Source organism: Mesoplodon densirostris, chromosome 5 (genome assembly GCF_025265405.1).
Source record: "Mesoplodon densirostris isolate mMesDen1 chromosome 5, mMesDen1 primary haplotype, whole genome shotgun sequence".
Taxonomy (NCBI): domain Eukaryota; kingdom Metazoa; phylum Chordata; class Mammalia; order Artiodactyla; family Ziphiidae; genus Mesoplodon; species Mesoplodon densirostris.
The window spans coordinates 66,872,383-66,893,054 of record NC_082665.1 but is presented as its reverse complement, the minus strand read 5'-3'; the positions used below and the strand labels follow the sequence as shown (position 1 = coordinate 66,893,054).

Here is a 20,672-nt window from a genome sequence, read left to right as displayed (position 1 = left end):
ATGATATTGCTAAATTCCCCTGCATAAGAGCTTGTACAGATTTGCATTCTCTCTAGTAATATATGAATGCCTATTTACCTACAAGGTTTGACAACATGCATTGATTTACTTTTTCAGTTTTTGCCAATCTGATAGGTGAGAAATGGTATCTCGTAGTTTTAATTTACAATCTTATGAATGTAGTTTAACATCTTTTCATGTGTTTAATGTCCACTTTTATCATATCTGGATTTTAGTTGTGATTAGAAAGGCTCTTCCTTATAAAGTCTTATAGAAAGCCTTTTCCTCAGGTTAAAGAGAAATTTATCCATATTTTCTAGCAGTTGTAAGTTTTCACTTTTTACAGTTAGATCCCTGATCCATTTGAAGTTTGTTCCTGTGTGTGGAGTTTATTCCTATGTATGGTATGAGTTATTGATCTAATTTTATCCTTTCTAAATCATTAATCATTTGTCTCATTTATTAAGAAGTCTATGTTTGTTCCAGTGATTTGAGATGCTATTGTTATTATATGCTGAATTTCCACATGTAATTTGGTCTATTTCTGGACTTTCTATTCTGTTCTACTAGGTCATTTGCATTTATCTAAGTCAGTACCACATTGTTTTAATTATAGAGCTCTATAGTATATTTCAATGTCTGGTAGGGCTAATCTGCCCATGTAGCTTTTCTTTTTCATGTTTTTCTAGCTATTTTTGGATGTTTATTTTTCCCGATGAACTTTGGTATCATTTTGACTAACTCCATGAAAAAGCTCGTTGATATTTTTAGTTGGAATTTCATCAAATTTATAAACTAACTTAGGGAGTTAAATCACCTGTCCATGATGCTGAATTACCTTATCCAGGAATAAGAGATGCCTTTCCATTTGTTCAAGTTTACTTTTGTATCTCTTAGGAGTTTTACTTATATAGGCTTTGATATTTCTTATTAAGCTTATTCCTAAGTATCTTATTGCTTTTGTTGCTATTATATAATTTTGTTTTTCTTTTTCTTTTTTTCTGCTAAATGCTATAACGTGGCAGGCTGTGTGATACCAGGCTCAGTTCTTTCCAGTGTATCACCTTTTCTTTGTGAAACTTAAGTATTCTTTGTTCTCCTTGCTAAATGTTAGCTGTTTCCAAAAATACAAAATTTGGTGTATTGACCAATTCATTTCTCTTGATTATCATAAAATAGGCATTTTTCTGACAACTTAAAATTCTGTAGTTTCACATTTGTAATTTTTACATAGCTGCTACCTAGGCTTAAATAATCATGTATTTTGCATTAAATAATTACGTATTTTCAGGAAAAGGTGGAATAGGATCTTCTTGCACAATTACATAAACCAACATGCTTAACCTGCCTGGTGTCAGTGAGAGGCAGTTTGTTGTGGTGCAAAAACAAGAAGAGAAAGAATGGTCAGAGATAGAAAGAAAACAAGAGTAATTATCCCTGCACTGTAGTCATGAAAACTATATCTAAGATACTGAACCTTTTTTTTGTTTAAAGAATTTCTGGTGTAACAAGTTTCGTTTCGGTAGTGTTTTACTTAAAATTTGAATACTTTTTTCCTTCTGGACCCATCATACTGTGGCAGATAACTAAAATTAAGCAACTTCAGTTGGCCAGTTTGAAAGTGCTTGTGATAGAAAATGCTATTGTGGTGTTAGGGGTAGAGTCCAGCTAGGTACCTAATGTAGGAGACCTTTGATATTAGAGCAGGGAGAAGATTAATCAATCCCAAAGGCTACAGATGGTTGTTGAGGCTGGCTTTTCCAATTTGAAAATCAGTAAGCTACATTTTAATTAATTAGTAATCTTAGCTTCATTAACTATTAATTTCAGTTCTCCTTTGAACTAAGTCATAGGTTTCAGGTGTCCTGCTTAGTTTCATTTGTTCTGTAGTTAGGATGTGGGGGTGAAGTGAAGTGTCACTGTTGTTCTGTTGTGAATAGAGAATTGGAGCCCTACTTTAATATATACCATTTTGGAGAGTGAGGAGAGAGAATGTCTGGGCTCAGTCCTTAGGGATATGGTTATTTTCTGTATGATATTCTGGAGACAACAAAGGAGAAATAAGACCTTGGTCCACTATTAGTTTTGTAAGCTTAAGCATATCCATTAACTTTATGAGCTTCAATTTCATCATGTGTACAATGGGAATGCTGTTACTACAGCAATGCCCCAGTCCAGTGTTTGGTGCATAAAAGAACTCAATAAGTATTGTGCTCCCTTTTTACTCCCAACATTGTGCTCCCTTTTTACTCCAACATTGTGTGAATCAAATGAAACAATGTATTATGAGAACATTTACTAAATTTTAAAACTCCTTATAATTAAGTTCTGTTGGTTTTAATTTTAGGCTTCTGAATTACTACAAACTGCTATTTACTTTGGATTTTTTTCAGTGCAAGGTTGAACCATCAGAGGAGTCCAATGTCTCCTGGGAAAAGAGCTTCATTAAATATGTCTGCCATGCTGAGTCATTGGCAGGGAACAGCTCATGAGAAACTTGGCTTGGCCCCAAACAAGAGAATAGCTTTGAGAGCTCAGCAGCTGGGACCATTGGTCAATAATGTTTCCTGCAGTGGGATATCTGAGAGGCACATTTTCATAGATGACATACCAAACTTCCTAAGGATATAGACTATTTTATGCTACTTTCCCAAGTGCCTATGTAGAATGACTGGTAAAATGTTTTTTCAGATTGAATTTTCAGAGACTGTACAAAGGTTTATTGGTAAGGATTCTATTGATTTTGCTTTAAAATTATATATAGTTTTTTATTGCCTCCATTATTCCAGAGAGAAAAAATGGAGGCATGATATTGTGGTCCTGAATGTCTTCTTTCTGCCTTTCAGTGGCTTGAATGGCTTGAGAGAAAGAGAAATAAAACTTAATAGAAGGCGGCCAGAGCAATTAGGCAAGAAAAAGAAGTAAAAGGCATCCAAATTGGAAAGGAAGAAATAAAACTGTCACTGTTTGCAGATGACATAATATTACATATGGAAAATCCTAAAGACTCCATTAAAAAAAAAACTGTTAGAATAAACCAATTCAGTAAAGTTGCAGGTTACAGATCAGTGCACACAAATCTCTTGCATTTCTGTATACTAATAACAAACTATCAGAAAGAGAAATAAAGAAAACAATCTCATTAACGGTTGCACTGAAAAGAATAAAATACCTAGTAATATATTTGACCAAGGAAATGAAAGACCTGTATATTGAAAACTCTAAGACATTAATGAAAGAAATTGTTGAAGACACAAATAAATGGAAAGATATTATGTGCTCGTGGATTGAATCAATATTGTTAAAATGTCCATACTACCCAAAACAATCTACGGATTCATTGCAATCCCTATCAAAATTCCAATGTCATTTTTCAAAGAAATAGAACAAATAATCCTAAAATTTGTATAGAAGCACAAAAACCTCAAATAGTCAAAGCATTCTTGAGAAAGAAGAACAAAGCTGGAGATATGCTTCATGATTTCAAACTATATTACACAGCTACAGCAATTAAAGCAATATGGTATTAGCATAAAACTAGACACATAGATTAGTGGGACAGAATAGAGAATCCAGGAATAAACCCACACATGGTCAGTTAATTTACAGTGAAGGAGACAAGAATATACAGCAGGGAAAGGACAGCCTTTTCAATAAATGGTGTTGGGAAAACTGAAGAGCCACATGCAAAAGAATGAAACTCGACAACTGTCTTATACCATACACAAAAATTAACTCAAAATGGATTAAAGACCTGAATGTAAGACCTGAAACCATAAAACTAGAAGAAAACATAAATGGTAAACTCCTTGATGTAGGTCTTGGTGATGATTTTTTGAATCTGACACCAAAACTAGAGGCAACAAAAGCAAAAATAAACAAGTGGGACTACATCAAACTAAAAAGCTTCTGCACAGCAAAGGAAACCATCAACAAAATGAAAAGGCAGCCCACTGAATGGGATAAAATATTTGCAAATCATATGTCTGATAACAGGCTAATATAAAAAAAAACCCCAACAATCCAATTAAAAAATGGGCACAGGACCTGAATAGACATTTTTCTGAAGAAGACATCCAGATGGCCGACAAGTACATGAAAGGTTGCTCAACATCACTTATCATCAGGGAAAGGCAAATCAAAACCACAATGAGATATCACCTCACACCTGTTAGAATGGCTATTATGAAAAAGACAAGAAATAACAAGTGTTGGCAAGGATGCGGAGAAAGGGAACGTTTGTGTGCTGTTTGTGGGAATGTAGATTGGTAGAGGCACTATGGAAAAAAGTATGGAGGTTCCTCAAAATATTAAAAAAAGAACTACCATAGGATCCAGCAATTCTACTTTTGGATATTTATCTGAAGAAAATGCAAATACTAACTTGAAAAGATATATGTACCTCATGTTCATTGCAGCATTATTTACAATAGTCAGGATATGGAAACAACCTAAGTGTCCATCAGTGGATGAATGGATAAAGAAATTGTGGGGGGTGTGTGTGTGTGTGTTCGTGTGTGTGTTGTGTGTATGATGGAACATTATTCAGCCATAAAGAGAAGGAAATCCTGACATTGTGACAACGTGGATAGACCTTGAGGGCATTATGCTAAGTGAAACAAGTCAGAAAAACACAGATGCTAGATGCTCTCTCTTATGTATGAAATCTTAAAAAATGAACAGCAGCAACAACAAAAAACAAGCTTGTAGATATAGAGAACAGATTGGTGGTTGCCAGAGGCAGGAGGTGGGAGAAATAGGTGAAGGGGGTCAAAAGGTAAAAAGAAAAAAAACCTTAAATATGAGGCATAGTACACTTCTGAGTTTTCTCACTTTTTTTCTTTTAATTTTATTATTCTTTAGTGTTTATACCTTTTCAAATTCCTATGTCTGTGGTAAGTTCCAAAGAAGTGTTTAGCATCTGGAGTTAGATCTGCTCTTTTGACTAGTTTCGCTGAAGGCTTTGCAATTTTTGTGGATGGTCAGCTGCTTGATTCTTTTTTTATTAACAGTTTTTTTGAGATATAATTCCTATACCATAAATTTCACCCTTTTAAAGTATATACATTGGTTTCAGTATAGTCACAGAGTTGTGCAACTGTCACTGCTAATTCTAGAATATTTTCATCACCTCAAAAAGGAACTCTTTTAATAGTTCCCTATTCAATTCTTATTAATAGTCCCTCCCCATCCTCCTCTTCCCCTAGGCCCTGGCAATCACTAATCTACTTTCTATCTCTATGGATTTGCCCATTCTGGACATTTCATATAAATGGAATCATAATATATGACCTTTTTGTTTCTTTCTTCTTTCACTTGGAATAATGTATTGAAGGTTCATCCACGTTGTACTGTCTCAGTACTTAAGTACTTTTTGTGGATGAATAATATTCCATTTTATGGATATGCTGCATTTTGTTTATCCATTCGTCAGTTGATGAACATCTGAGTTGTCTTCCTTTTTTGGCTCTAATGAATGATGCTCCTCTGAACATTTGCATACAAGTTTTTGTGGGGACTTTTTTTTTAACAGTTCTCTTGGGTATATACTTGGAAGTATGGTGGGTCATATGGTGACTGTGCTTAACATTATGAGGAAGTGCGAACTTGTTTTCCAAAGCCGCTGTACCATTCTACAATCCACAAGCACTGGATAAACATTGCAGTTTCTCCACATCATTGCCAATACTTGTTATTATCTGGTTTTTGATGATATCTGTCTTAGAGTAAACTGATACATCTTGTCTTGATTTGAATTTCCTGGTGGCTAATGAGGTTGGGCATCTCTTCATCTTTTCTTTTATTGGCCATTAGTATGTGTTCTTTGGAGAAATGTCTGTTGAATTTCTTTTTTTTAAATTAATTAACTAATTAATTAATTATTATTTTTGGCTGCATTGGGTCTTCGTTGCTGCCTGTGGGCTTTCTCTAGTTGCGGCGATCGGGGGGCTACTCTACATTGCGGTGCGCGGGCTTCTCATTGTGGTGGCTTCTCTTGTTACGGAGCACGGGCTCTAGGTGCGCGGGCTTCAGTAGTTGTGGCTCTTGGGCTCTAGAGAGCAGGCTCAGTAGTTGTGGTGCATGGGCTTAGTTCCTTCCTGGCATGTGGCATCTTCCCGGACCAGGGCTTGAACCTGTGTCCCCTGCATTGGCAGGCAGATTCTTAACCACTGACAGCAGGGAAGTCCCTGTCTGTTGAATTTCTTTACCCACTAGAATTTTTTTTTTAATTTGAAATTTTCTCTATTTAACAGATAACTATTTTTTGAGCAGTTTTAGTTTTACAGAAAAATGAATGGAAAGTACAGTGTTCCTGTATACACTCTTCTCAGTTCCCCCGTTTTCAACCTTTTGCGTTAATGTAGATTTGTTACAATCGTAGCAATATTGATGTATTAGTAGTAATTAAAGTCCATGGTTTGCATTATGGTTCAGTATTTGTGTTGTATAGTCTGTGGACTTTGGCAAATGTATAATGACATGTTTCCATCATTACAGTGTAATGCAGAATAGTTTCACTGTCCTAAAAATTCCCTGAGCTCCACTTATTCATCCCTCCCTTCCTCACCTCAACCCTGACGACCACTGATTTTTTAAAAAACTGTTTCTGTAGTTTTGCCTCTTCTAGAATGTCATATACTTGGAATCAAACAGTACATACATAGCCTTTTCAGATTGACTTTTTTTCACTTAGAAGTATGCATTTAATGTGTCTGCATAGCTTTTCTTGGCATGATAGCTCATTTCTTTTTCTCTCTGAAAAAATACAATTATATGCATATACTGCAATTTGTTTTTTTATTTGCTTATTGAAGGACATCTTGGTTGCTTCCAGGTTTTGGCAATTATGAATAAAGTTGCTGTAAACATTCATGTGCAGGTTTTTGTGTGGATATAAGTTTTCAGGTCATTTGGGTAAATACCAAGTAGCACAGTTGCTAGATTGTATGTTAAGAGTATGGTTCAGTTTTTCAAGAAACTGCCCAATTATCTTCCAAAGTGACTGCACAGAATAATTTTGTATTCCCACCAGGATTGATGAGAGTTCCTGTTGCTCTGCATCCTTAACAGCCTTTGGTGTTATCAGTGTTTTGGGTTTTAGCCATGCTAATAGGAGTGCAGTAGTATCTCACTGTTGTTTAAATTTGCAGTTCCCGATGAAATACAATGTTGAGCATCTTTTCATATGCCTATATGCCATCCATATATCTTCTTTGATGAGGTGTCTTTTCAAGTCTTTTGCCCATTACTAATGGTTGACTGTTTTCTTCTATTGAGTTTTAAGGGTTCTTTGTATATTTTAGTTAACAATTCTTTATCAGGTAAGTGTTTTCCAGTGCTTTTCTCCCAGTCTGTGACTTGTCTTTTCATTAGTGTCTTAGACCAGAAATTTTTAATTTTAGTGAAAAGTCCAATTTACAACTTTTTTCTTTCGTGGATTGTGCTTTTGGAGTTGCATCTAAAAAGTCACTGCCAAAAGCAAGGACACCTAAATTTTCTCCCATATTATCTTGTAGTGTTTTATAGTTTTGCCTTTTACATTTAGGTATGTGATCCATTTTGAGTTAATTTTTGTGAAAGATGTAAGATCGTTGTCGAGATTCATTTCTTTGCTGTTCAGTTGTTACAGCACTATTTGTTGAAAAGACTATCCTTTCTCCTTTGAAATGCCTTTGTTACTTTGTCAAAGTTCAGTTAATTATATCTGGGGCTATTTCTGTACTCTCTGTTCTGATCCAGTGATCTATTTGTTCTTTCTCTAATATCATGTCCATTTTTACTCTAGCTTTTTTTTTTTTTTTTTTTTTTTTTGCTGTACGTGGGCCTCTCACTGCTGTGGCCTCTCCTGTTGCGGAGCACAGGCTCCGGACGCACAGGCTCAGCGGCCATGGCTCACGGGCCCAGCTGCTCCGCGGCATGTGCCATCTTCCCGGACCGGGGCACGAACCCGTGTCCCCTGCATCAGCAGGCGGACTCTCAACCACTGCGCCACCAGGGAAGCCCGATTGCTTTCTTTTTTGATTGGTCATTGTGAGTTTATAGAAATACAATCAATTTTTGTATTCATTTTACTTTAGTATCCTAAAACTTTGCTGAAATCGTTTCTTATTTCTAACAGGGCTTTGTGGGATTTTTTTGTTTTTAATTCTTCAGGGTTTTCTACATGTAAGATCATCTCATCTGAAAACAGAAATAATTTTACTTATTTTTCCAATTTGGATGTCTTTTTTTTAGTTTTTTTTTTTAATCTTTATTGGAGTATAATTGCTTAACAATGGTGTGTTAGTTTCTGCTCTATAACAAAGTGAATCAGCTATACACATACACATGTTCCCACATCCCCTCCCTCTTGCGTCTCCCTCCCACCCTCCCCATCCCACTCCTCCAGGCAGTCACAAAGCACCAAGCTGATCCCCCTGTGCTATGCGGCTGCTTCCCACCAGCTATCTACCCCACGTTTGGCAGTGTATATATGTCCATGCCTCTCCCTCGCTTTGTCACAGCTTACTCTTCCCCCTCCCCATATCCTCAGGTCCATTCTCAAGTAGGTCTGTGTCTTTATTCCCGTTTTACCCCTAGGTTCTTCATGACATTTTTTTTTTAATTCCATATATATGTGTTAGCATACGGTATTTGTCTTTCTCTTTCTGACTTACTTCACTCTGTATGACAGACTCTAGGTCTATCCACCTCATTACAAATAGCTCAGTTTCGTTTCTTTTTATGGCTGAGTAATATTCCATTGTATATATGTGCCACATCTTCTTTATCCATTCATCCGATGATGGACACTTAGGTTGTTTCCAGCTCCGGGCTATTCTGAATAGAGCTGCAATGAACATTTTGGTACATGTCTCTTTTTGAATTATGGTTTTCTCAGGGTATATGCCTAGTAGTGGGATTGCTGAGTCATATGGTAGTTCTATTTGTAGTTTTTTAAGGAACCTCCATACTGTTCTCCATAGTGGCTGTACCAATTCACATTCCCACCAGCAGTGCAAGAGTGTTCCCTTTTCTCCACACCCTCTCCAGCATTTATTGTTTCTAGATTTCTTGATGATGGCCATTCTGACTGGTGTGAGATGATATCTCATTGTAGTTTTGATTTGCATTTCTCTAATGATTAATGATGTTGAGCATTCTTTCATGTGTTTGTTGGCAGTCTGTATATCTTCTTTGGAGAAATGCCTATTTGAGTCTTCTGCCCATTTTTGGATTGGGTTGTTTGTTTTTTTGCTATTGAGCTGAGTGAGCTGTTTATAAATTTTGGAGATTAATCCTTTGTCAGTTGCTTCATTTGCAAATATTTTCTCCCATTCTGAGGGTTGTCTTTTGGTCTTGTTTATGGTTTCCTTTGCTGTGCAAAAGCTTTGAAGTTTCATTAGGTCCCATTTGTTTATCTTTGTTTTTATTTCCATTTCTGTAGGAGGTGGGTCCAAAAGGATCTTGCTGTGATTTATGTCATAGAATGTTCTGCCTATGTTTTCCTCTAAGAGTTTGATAGTTTCTGGCCTTACATTTAGGTCTTTAATCCATTTTGAGCTTATTTTTGTGTATGGTGTTAGGGAATGATCTAATCTCATACTTTTACATGTCCCTGTCCAGTTTTCCCAGCACCACTTATTGAAGAGGCTGTCCTTTCTCCACTGTACATTCCTGCCTCCTTTATCAAAGATAAGGTGACCATATGTGCGTGGGTTTATCTCTGGGCTTTCTATCCTGTTCCATTGATCTATCTTTCTGTTTTTGTGCCAGTACCACACTGTCTTGATTACTGTAGCTTTGTAGTATAGTCTGAAGTCAGGGATCCTAATTCCTCCAGCTCCGTTTTTCGTTCTCAAGGTTGCTTTGGCTATTCGGGGTCTTTTGTTTCTCCAAACAAATTTTGAAATTTTTTGTTCTAGTTCTGTGAAAAATGCCAGTGGTAGTTTGATAGGGATTGCATTGAATCTGTAGATTGCTTTGGGTATTAGAGTCATTTTCACAATATTGATTCTTCCAATCCAGGAGCATGGTATATCTCTCCATCTATTTGTATCATCTTTAATTTCTTTCATCGGTGTCTTATAATTTTCTGCATACAGGTCTTTTGTCTCCTTAGGTAGGTTTATTCCTAGATATTTTATTCTTTTTGTTGCAATGGTAAATGGGAGTGTTTTCTTGATTTCATTTTCAGATTTTTCATAATTAGTGTACAGGAATGCCAGACATTTCTGTGCATTAATTTTGTATCCTGCTACTTTACTAAATTCATTGATTAGCTCTAGTAGTTTTCTGATAGCATCTTTAGGATTCTCTATGTATAGTATCATGTCATCTGCAAACAGTGACAGCTTTACTTCTTCTTTTCTAATTCGGATTCCTTTTATTTCCTTTTCTTCTCTGATTGCTGTGGCTAAAACTTCCAAAACAAGGTTGAATAAGAGTGGTGAGAGTGGGCAGCCTTGTCTTGTTCCTGATCTTAGTGGAAATGGTTTCAGTTTTTCACCATTGAGGACAATGTTGGCTGTGGGTTTGTCATATATGGCCTTTATTATGTTGAGGAAAGTGCCCTCTATGCCTACTTTCTGCAGGGTTTTTATCATAAATGGGTGTTGAATTTTGTCGAAAGCTTTCTCTGCATCTATTGAGATGATCATATGGTTTTTCTCCTTCAACTTGTTAATATGGTGTATCACGTTGATTGATTTGCGTATATGGAAGAATCCTTGCATTCCTGGAATAAACCCCACTTGATCATGGTGTATGATCGTTTTAATGTGCTGTTGGATTCTGTTTGCTAGTATTTTGTTGAGGATTTTTGCATCTATGTTCATCAGTGATATTGGCCTGTAGTTTTCTTTCTTTGTGACATCCTTGCCTGGTTTTGGTATCAAGGTGATGGTGGCCTCATAGAATGAGTTTGGGAATGTTCCTTCCTCTGAAATTGTTTTGAAGAGTTTGAGAAGGATGGGTGTTAGCTCTTCTCTAAATGTTTGATAGAATTCGCCTGTGAAGCCATCTGGTCCTGGGCTTTTGTTTGTTGGAAGATTTTTAATCACAGTTTCAATTTCAGTGCTTGTGATTGGTCTGTTCATATTTTCTATTTCTTCCTGATTCAGTCTTGGCAGGTTGTGCATTTCTAAGAATTTGTCCATTTCTTCCAGGTTGTCCATTTTATTGGCATAGAGTTGCTTGTAGTAATCTCTCATGATCTTTTGTATTTCTGCAGTGTCAGTTGTTACTTCTCCTTTTTCATTTCTAATTCTATTGATTTGAGTCTTCTCCCTTTTTTTCTTGATGAGTCTGTCTAATGGTTTGTCTATTTTGTTTATCTTCTCAAAGAACCAGCTTTTAGTTTTATTGATCTTTGCTATCGTTTCCTTCATTTCTTTTTCATTTATTTCTGATCTGATCTTTATGATTTCTTTCCTTCTGCTAGCTTTGGGGGGTTTTTGTTCTTCTTTCTCTAATTGCTTTGGGTGCAGGGTCAGGTTCTTTGCTCGAGATGTTTCCTGTTTCTTAAGGTGGGATTGTATTGCTATAAACTTCCCCCTTAGAACTGCTTTTGCTGCGTCCCATAGGTTTTGGGTCGTCGTGTCTCCATTGTCATTTGTTTCTAGGTATTTTTTAATTTCCTCTTTGATTTCTTCAGTGATCACTTCGTTATTGAGTAGTGTATTGTTTAGCCTCCATGTGTTTGTATTTTTTACAGCTCTTTTCCTGTAATTGATGTCTAGTCTCATAGCATTGTGGTCAGAAAAGATACTTGACACAACTTCAATTTTCTTAAATTTACCAAGGCTTGATTTGTGATCCAACATATGGTGTATCCTGGAGAATGTTCCATGAGCCTTTGAGAAAAATGTGTATTCTGTTGTTTTTGGATGGAATGTCCTATAAATATCAATTAAGTCCATCTTGTTTAATGTATCATTTAAAGCTTGTGTTTCCTTATTTATTTTCATTTTGGATGATCTGTCCATTGGTGAAAGTGGGGTGTTAAAGTCCCCTACTATGATTGTGTTACTGTCGATTTCCCCTTTTATGGCTGTTAGTATTTGCCTTATGTATTGAGGTGCTCCTATGTTGGGTGCATAAATATTTACAATGGTTATATCTTCTTCTTGGATTATGTAGTGTCCTTCTTTGTCTGTTGTACTAGTCTTTATTTTAAAGTGTATTTTGTGTGATATGACAATTGCTACTCCAGCTTTCTTTTGGTTTCCATTTGCATAGAATATCTTTTTCCATCCCCCTACTTTCAGTCTGTATGTGTCTCTAGGTCTGAAGTGGGTCTCTTGTAGACAGCATATATATGGGTCTTGTTTTTGTATCCATTCAGCCAATCTGTGTCTTTTGGTGGGAGCATTTAATCCATTTACATTTAAGGTAATTATCGATATGTATGTTCCTATTCCCATTTTCTTAATTGTTTTGGGTTTGTTATTGTAGGTCTTTTCCTTCTGTTGTGTTTCTTGCCTAGAGAAGTTCCTTTAGCATTTGTTGTAAAGCTGGTTTGGTGGTGTTGAACTCTCTCAGCTTTTGCTTGTCTGTAAAGGTTTTAATTTCTCCATCAAATCTGAATGAGATCCTTGCTGGGTAGAGTAATCTTGGTTGCAGGTTTTTTCTCCTTCATCACTTTAAATATGTCCTGCCAGTCCCTTCTGGCTTGCAGAGTTTCTGCTGAAAGATCAGCTGTTAACCTTATGGGGGTTCCTTTGTGTGTTATTTGTTGTTATTCCCTTGCTGCTTTTAATATGTTTTCTTTGTATTTAATTTTTGACAGTTTGATTAATATGTGTCTTGGCGTATTTCTCCTTGGATTTATCCTGTATGGGACTCTCTGTGCCTCCTGGACTTGATTAGCTATTTCCTTTCCCATATTAGGGAAGTTTTCAACTATAATCTCTTCAAATATTTTCTCAGTCCCTTTCTTTTTCTCTTCTTCTTCTGGAACCCCTATAATTCGAATGTTGGTGCCTTTAATATTGTCCCAGAGGTCTCTGAGACTGTCCTCAGTTCTTTTCATTCTTTTTTCTTTATTGTGCTCTGCAGTAATTATTTCCACTATTTTATCTTCCACATCACTTATCCGTTCTTCTGCCTCAGTTTTGCTGCTGTTGATCCCATCTAGAGTATTTTTAATTTCATTTATTGTGTTTCTAATCATTGCTTGTATCATCTTTAGTTTTTCTAGGTCCTTGTTAACTGTTTCTTGCATTTTGTCTATTCTATTTCCAAGATTTTGGATCATCTTTACTATCATTATTCTGAATTCTTTTTCAGGTACACTGCCTATTTCCTCTTCATTTGTTAGGTCTGGTGGGTTTTTATCTTGCTTCTTCTCCTGCTGTGTGTTTTTCTGTCTTCTCATTTTGCTTATCTTACTGTGTTTGGGGTCTCCTTTTTGCAGGCTGCAGGTTCGTAGTTCCCGTTGTTTTTGGTGTCCGTCCCCAGTGACTAAGGTTGGTTCCGTGGGTTGTGTAGGCTTCCTGGTGGAAGGGACTAGTTCCTGTGTTCTGGTGGATGAGGCTGGATCTTGTCTTTCTGGTGGGCAGGTCCACGTCTGGTGGTGTGTTTTGGGTTATCTGTGGCCTTTTTATGATTTTAGGCAGCCTCTCTGCTAATGGGTGGCATTGTGTTCCTGTCTTGCTAGTTGTTTGGCATAGGGTGTCCAGCACTATAGCTTGCTGGTCGTTGAGTGAAGCTGGGTGCTGATGTTGAGATGGAGATCTCTGGAAGATTTTCGCCGTTTGATATTATGTGGAGCTGGGAGGTCTCTTGTGGACCAGTGTCCTGAAGTTGGCTCTCCCATCTCAGAGGCACAGCACTGACTCCTGGCTACAGCACCAAGAGCCTTTCATCCACACGGCTCAGACTCCTCAGTTTGGGATGATTCGTTGTCTATTCATGTATTCCACAGATGCAGGGTACATCAAGTTGATTGTGGAGCTTTAATCCGTTGCTTCTGAGGCTGCTGGGAGAGATTTCCCTTTCTCTTCTTTGTTCTTACAGCTCCCGGGGCTCAGCTTTGGATTTGGCCCCGCCTCTGCGTGTAGGTTGACGGAGGGCGTCTCTTCTTCACTCAGAAAGGACAGGGTTGAAGGAGCAGCCGCTTCGGGGACTTTGGCTCACTCAGGCCGGTGGGGAGGGAGGAGCACGGAGTGCAGGGCGAGCCTGCGGCGGCAGAGGTCGGTGTGACGTTGCACCAGCCCGAGGCGCGCCATGCGCTCTCCCAGGGAAGCCGTCCCTGGATCCTGGGACCCCGGCAGTGAAGGGCTGCACAGGCTCCCCAGAAGGGGGGCGTGGACAGTGACCTGCGCTCGCACACAGGCCTCTTGGCAGTGGCAGCAGCAGCCCCAGTGCCCCACGCCCATCTCTGGGGTCCGCGCTTTTAGCCGCGGCTCGTGCCTGTCTCTGGAGCTCATTTAAGCAGCGCTCATAATCCCCTCTCCTCAGCAACAGGAAACAAAGAAGGAAGAAAAAGGCTCTTGCCTCTTTGGCAGGTCCAGACTTTTTCCCGGACTCCCTCCCAGCTAGCTATGGCGCATTAGCCCCTTTCAGGCTGTGTTTATGCTGCCAGCCCCAGTTCTCTCCCTGTGATCCGATGGAAGCCGGAGCCTCAGCTCCCAGCCCCGCCCGCCCTGGCGGGTGAGCAGACAAGCCTCTTGGGCTGATGAGTGCCAGTCAGCACCGATCCTCTGTGCGGGAATCTCTCCGCTTTGCCCTCTGTACCCCTGTTGCTGTCCTCTCCTCCGCAACTTGGAAGCTTTCCCCCTCTGCCACCCGCAGTCTCCGCCCACGAAGGGGCTTCCTAGTGTGTGGAAACCTTTCCTCCTTCAAGGCTCCCTCCCACTGGTGCAGGTCCCGTCCCTATCCTTTTGTCTCTGTTTATATTCTTTTTTCTTTTGCTCTACCCAGGTACGTGGGGGAGTTTCTTGCCTTTTGGGATGTCTGAGGTCTTCTGCCAGCGTTCAGTAGGTGTTCTGTAGGAGTTGTTCCACGTGTAGCTGTATTTCTGGAGTATCTGTGGGGAGGAAGGTGATCTCCGCGTCTTACTCTTCTGCCATCTTCCCCCGAAGTTCTAATTTTCTTTTTAACTTTATTCAGTAGTTGTACTTGAGTCTACAATGTACATTTTACTCCTTTTTTTGTGTGTGTGTGTGTGGTATGCGGGCCTCTCACTGTTGTGGCCTCTCCCGTTGCAGAGCACAGGCTCCAGACGCACAGGCTCAGCAGCCATGGCTCACAGGCCCAGCTGCTCTGCGGCATGTGGGATCTTCCCAGACCGGGGCACGAAGCCGTGTCCCCTGCATTGGCAGGCAGACTCTCAACCACTGCGCCACCAGGGAAGCCCCATTTTACTACTTTTTGAAGTTCATTTTCAATTAACACTATACTACTTCACTGATAGTGAAAGTACCTCAGGGCAGAGTATTCCCAGTTCCCCCTTTCCATTCCATATGACATTGCTATCATTAATATCACTAATCTGTAAGATATCATCACTGAATGCATTGTTGCTGTTATTATTTTGAACAAATGGTTATATGTTAGATCAATTAAGAATAAGAAAAATAAAATATATTTTACTTTTATTATTCTTTTTCTAATGCTCTTTCTTTATACAGACCTGATATTACCTGTGTCATTTTTCTTCCTTCTGATGAATTTTATGTTTTAACATTTCTTGGATAGCAGGTCTACTCTTGACAAATTCTGTCAATTTTTATTTTTCTGAGAAAAATCTCTATTTCTCCTTTACATTTGAAGAATAATTTTGCTGGATACAGAATTCTTGATTGTTGGGGGTTTTTCCTTTCAACACTTCAAATATTTTACTTTACTCTTCCCTTGCTTGCATGACTTTTGAGGAGAAGTCCAAGTAATTTTTTATCTTCGCTTGTCAATAAGTGAGTTTTTATTCTCCCCTCCTCTGGCTTCTTTCAAGATTTCCTCTTTGTCTTTGATCTTTTGCATTTTAAATATGATATACTTAGGTGTAGATTTTTTGGTATTTGTCCTCTTCCTATACCTGTGGTTTAGTGTATGATACTAATTTTGAGAAATTCTCAATTATTGCTTCAAATGCTTTTTCTGTTTTTTCTTTTCTCCTTGTGTTATTCCCATTATGCGTGTGTTACACCTTTTGTAATTGTCCCACGTTGTTCTTGGATATTGTATTTTGTCTCTTTCATTCTTTGTTCTCTTTGCATTTCAGTTTTGGAAGTTTCTATGGACATTTCTTCAAGCTCACCGATTCCTTCCTTGGCCATGTCCAGTGTATTGATGAATGCATCAAAGACATTGTTAATTTCTGTTACAGTGTTTTTTATTTCTTTTGAATCTTTCTTAGAGTTTCCATCTCTCTCTGTATACATTACCCATCTGTTCTTGTGTGTTACCTACTTTTTTGATTAGAGTCCTTAGCATAATAATCAGTTGTTTTAAATTCCTACTCTGATAATTCTAATATCTCTGCTATGTTCAGTTCTGATGCCTGCTCTCTGTGTATTGACACTCTGATTTTTGTCTTTTAGTATTCCTTGTGATGTTATGATGAAAACTGGACACGATATACTGAGTAAAAGTCACTTAAGAAAATATATAGGCCTTTAGTGTGAGGTTTTATGTTTATCTGGCAAGAATTAGACTGTGTTTACTGTTTACTGTAGCTGTAGGTGCCAGAAGTTAAAATTTCCTCTGGTGGCCTTTTATTTTGTCTCTCCTCTCGTCTTTGGGTTTCCTGAGAAAACTCTTCTTAAATAAAGTCTGAGACATGCAGTTCTTTCCATTATATTTCTCTGCTATTATAGGAAAGCCCTATATAAGTGGTGGTAGTGTGTGGAGGGAGGGAAAGTGTTCTGTATTCCTAAAATTGTCTCAGTGTCTTAATGAGCCTGTGTTCTGGGCTTGACCTTTATATATGTTTCTCAACTTTTTGTTCTTCCTGCCCCCAATAGGTGAGACAAGAAGGCTGGAGAGGGCTGGAGTTTTTATATTTCCCTTCCTTCACATGGAAGGCTAGATGAGGTTAGAGTTGGTTATTTCACTTCCCCCACTTGGACGTCTACACAAGGCTAGAGTTGGGCATTTCCTTTCCCCCAGTTCAGTTAGCTCTGTTAGAATAGTTTTTCTTATGGGAAGTCTTAAGAAGAAGAGAATGCTCTAGGCCCATTTTTTTTTTTTTTTTCTTTTTGCGGTATGCGGGCCTCTCACTGTTGTGGCCTCTCCCGTTGCGGAGCACAGGCTCCGGATGCGCAGGCCCAGCGGCCATGGCTCACGGGCCCAGCCGCTCCGCGGCATATGGGATCCTCCCAGACCGGGGCACGAACCCGTATCCCCTGCATCGGCAGGCGGACTCTTAACCACTGCGCCACCAGGGAGGCCCTCTAGGCCCATTTTTAAATGGCTACTTTTTTCTTCTTCCTGCTTCCAGCAGATGTTTCTTAGATATTCACTGTGAGAACCTGGTAAGGCTCCTGGAGGTAAAACTGAGAAAAGTGTGGTCCACCCTCTGGAGTTTTTAACTCTGAGATTTGTTCACACTTGCACCTCTGTCAGTTACAGTTTAAGTTTTCCTGTACTGGTACTGGTTCTACAGGCAATTTCTGCTCCTGGGCTTCTCCTCCAGTAAGCTGTGATTCTGTGTGTCTGCCTGTTTGTCTGCAGTTTTTAGGGCAGCAGCTTGCCCTGTGACCTCAGTTCTCTGATGGACTTAAGAAAAGGGTTGGTTTTCAGTTTATTCAGCTCTTTTCTTGTGAAGATGGGAGGGATGACTTCCAAGCTCCTATGCCAGACTGGAGACCAGAAGTCCTTCCTTTGCTCATTTAAAAATAGATTTTAAAGCAATTATACTCCAATAGAGATGTTTAAAAAAATCTCTTTATTCTTGAATAGAGTTCTTAATTCTGGATACCAGCCCCTTACCAGATATATAATTTACAAATGTTTTTTCCAGTCTGTAGGTTGTCTTTCCACTTTCTTGATAGTTTCCTTTGAAGTACACGTGTTTTTCATTTTGATGAAACCCAATTTATCTGTTTTTTTCTGTGTGTGTGTGTGTGTGTGCGTGTGTGTGCGCGTGCTCTGGTGTTACATCTAAGAATCTTTGCCTAACCCAAGGTCACAAAGATTTACTCTTTTGATTTCTTTTAAGAGTTTTATAATTCTTTTTTGCATGGGGATATCCAGTTGTCCAGGTTCCATTTGTTGACAGCATTATTCTTTTCCTATTGAATTGTCTTGGCAGTCTTTATCAAGTAAATGTAGGCATTTCTGGACTCTCAGTTGAATTGCATTGATCTATATATGTGTCTGTGCCACCACCACACTGACTTCATTACTTTAGCTTTGTGGTACAATATGAAATCTGGAAGTGTGAGTCCTCCAACTTTTTTCTTCTTTAGTAAGATTATTTTGGCTCATTTGAGTCCCTTGCATTTCTATATGAATTTTATGGTCATCTTGTCATTATCTTAAAAAAATGCAGCTGGAATTTTGATAGGATTACATTAAATTTTGGGAGTGCCATCTTAATGTAAAGTCTTCTAATCTATTAGGGAATAGATTAGGGAATGTCTTTCTCTTTATTTAGTTCCCTTAATTTTTTTTCTAGTTTTCAGTTACAAATCTTGGTGATTATAATATCTGTACTTGTTTATGCCTCTTTGCCACCATTACTAGTTTTTCATTTTCCTAATGCTCAAAAAATATTGAATAGAGCCCTTTATTAAGTAAATTGGACAAGTTAGTTCACTTCTCTGGATTTGTTTTCTGTTGGTAAGATATAAGCGGAAATATTTAATGCTTATAAGTTTTTTTTTTCCTCAGAATAATATGAGGGAAGTTGTATAAAATACCTTTTTAAAGCTGTGAAGCAGTATCCAAGTATCAGGACCTTCTCTCTTCAAATTAGATTTTACCATCTTTAGCTTGGGATGATCTAGTCAGATTTATCTGAATAAGCTCCCTTACCTTACCCTTCCACTAAAAAACCTTCAGTGACTTTTTGAGTTACAGGATCAAGTGTAAGCTAAGGCTAGCCAACTCAGTCTGTATATAAAGGACTAAATTAGATGTTATGTAGGTCACAAGAAGGGATATGATACAATATGTGAATTCAAGGAGTTTACAGTCAAGATAAACATTCGAAATGAGAAATATTAAGCAGATCATGTATTTCAGTATCAGATAATGGGGAGTTCATGATTTGTATGACAGTATCTTGCTGTGGATTCCCCTCAAAGTTGTGGTTACATGGTTTACATTCACAGACATGGTTTGGGCTAGATAACAACTAAGCTGAAATTTAGGGTTTATTGAGGGCAATTTTATCTGGTCATTGCCATGTAGTACCTGACTGTTGGTGATACTTCCATATTGAATAGAAAAACTTGGGATGTTTTGCAGGGGAGTGAGTGAGTGAGGATAGGGAATTAGGCATGGAGACTTTTCAGTTGAATTGGTAGGTTCTTTCACATCAGTGCATCTTGCAAGGCTTTGTTAAGGTAATTGTATCTTCCTGAGTTCTTTCATTGACATATACTCTAAAAAATATTCTTTCATTGACACGTAAGTATAGTCTTTCACTGACATACTTAAGAGTATATGTCAATAAAAAAATAAATACATGCTTTTTCATGGGCTAGACCCTGACTGAAGTGGTTATTTTCAGGTCTGCATCGTTGCCCTCTGAGTATAGGGCCCTTGACTAGGTCTTAATCTTGAATGATAAGTTGGAGAGTGATTTGAGAGAAGGTAGACATCACAGCTTAATTCTTCTGAACTGGGGAGTAGTCTTTGTGTTGTGAAGGATTGAGTTTCATGATTTGGGAACTTACTTGTCTCTGTAGTTCCTCCTTCATTTTTCTGACTGGCAGTGACATTTCTTACAGTGAAATGCATCATGTGATGTATCATTTTTGTCAACAGGGGTATTATTTTATGTCATCAATTTAAGTAATTCACCAGTTGATTATTGAGTACTTCATCTGGCCTGGGTCTTGTTCTAGGTTTGGGGGATAACATAACCTGGACAAAACAAAAATCTATGCCATTTTAGAGCTTATATTTTAATGGGGAGAGATGGACAATAATGAATAAATATCTGACATAGATATAATATGTTCAGTAATTTGTTGCTCTGGAGAGGAAAAACAGCAAAGAAGAGGGAGGAGAAGGAATGCTAGGAGTGAGTGCCAAGGTGTGACAATGTGGCATTTGAGGAAACATGTAAAGTAGGTGAAAGGGACTGATATTCAGATATTTAGGAGAAGATGGTTCCAGATGGAGGGAATAGCAAATATAAAAACTCTGCCAGGGGTGTCTGAAGTATATGAGGAACAGCTGGATGGTTAGTATGGTAGGTGAGGAGTGAGAGAGCATCAAGTAGTGAGGTCACTGAGTAAGGACAGTGGGAGTGGTGGTGGGTGGGGTAATTGGTAGAAGCCTTGTTAGCCATAGTAAGGGTTTTTGGCTTTCGCTCTGTTCAAAGTGGGGAACCACTGGAGATTTTAAGCAGAGAAATGCCACCATCTGACTTACATTTTAAAATGTAAGGTCACTCTACCTGCTTTGTTGAGCATATGGAAGGTGAACAGGGGAAGCTGAAAGGCCATTTAGGAAGTAACTTGGTGATTTAGGCAAAAGCCTCCAAAAAGACTTGCACTAGGGAGGTGGTGAGAAAT

At 38.4% G+C, this 20,672-nt stretch overlaps 1 protein-coding gene across 2 annotated transcripts in view; it reads left to right on the top strand.

The window, feature by feature from the left end:
* The window catches only part of GSK3B (glycogen synthase kinase 3 beta), a 196,846-nt gene that overhangs the window by 70,347 nt on the left and 105,827 nt on the right, over window positions 1–20,672 (top strand). The gene's annotated exons all lie outside the window — the stretch shown is intronic.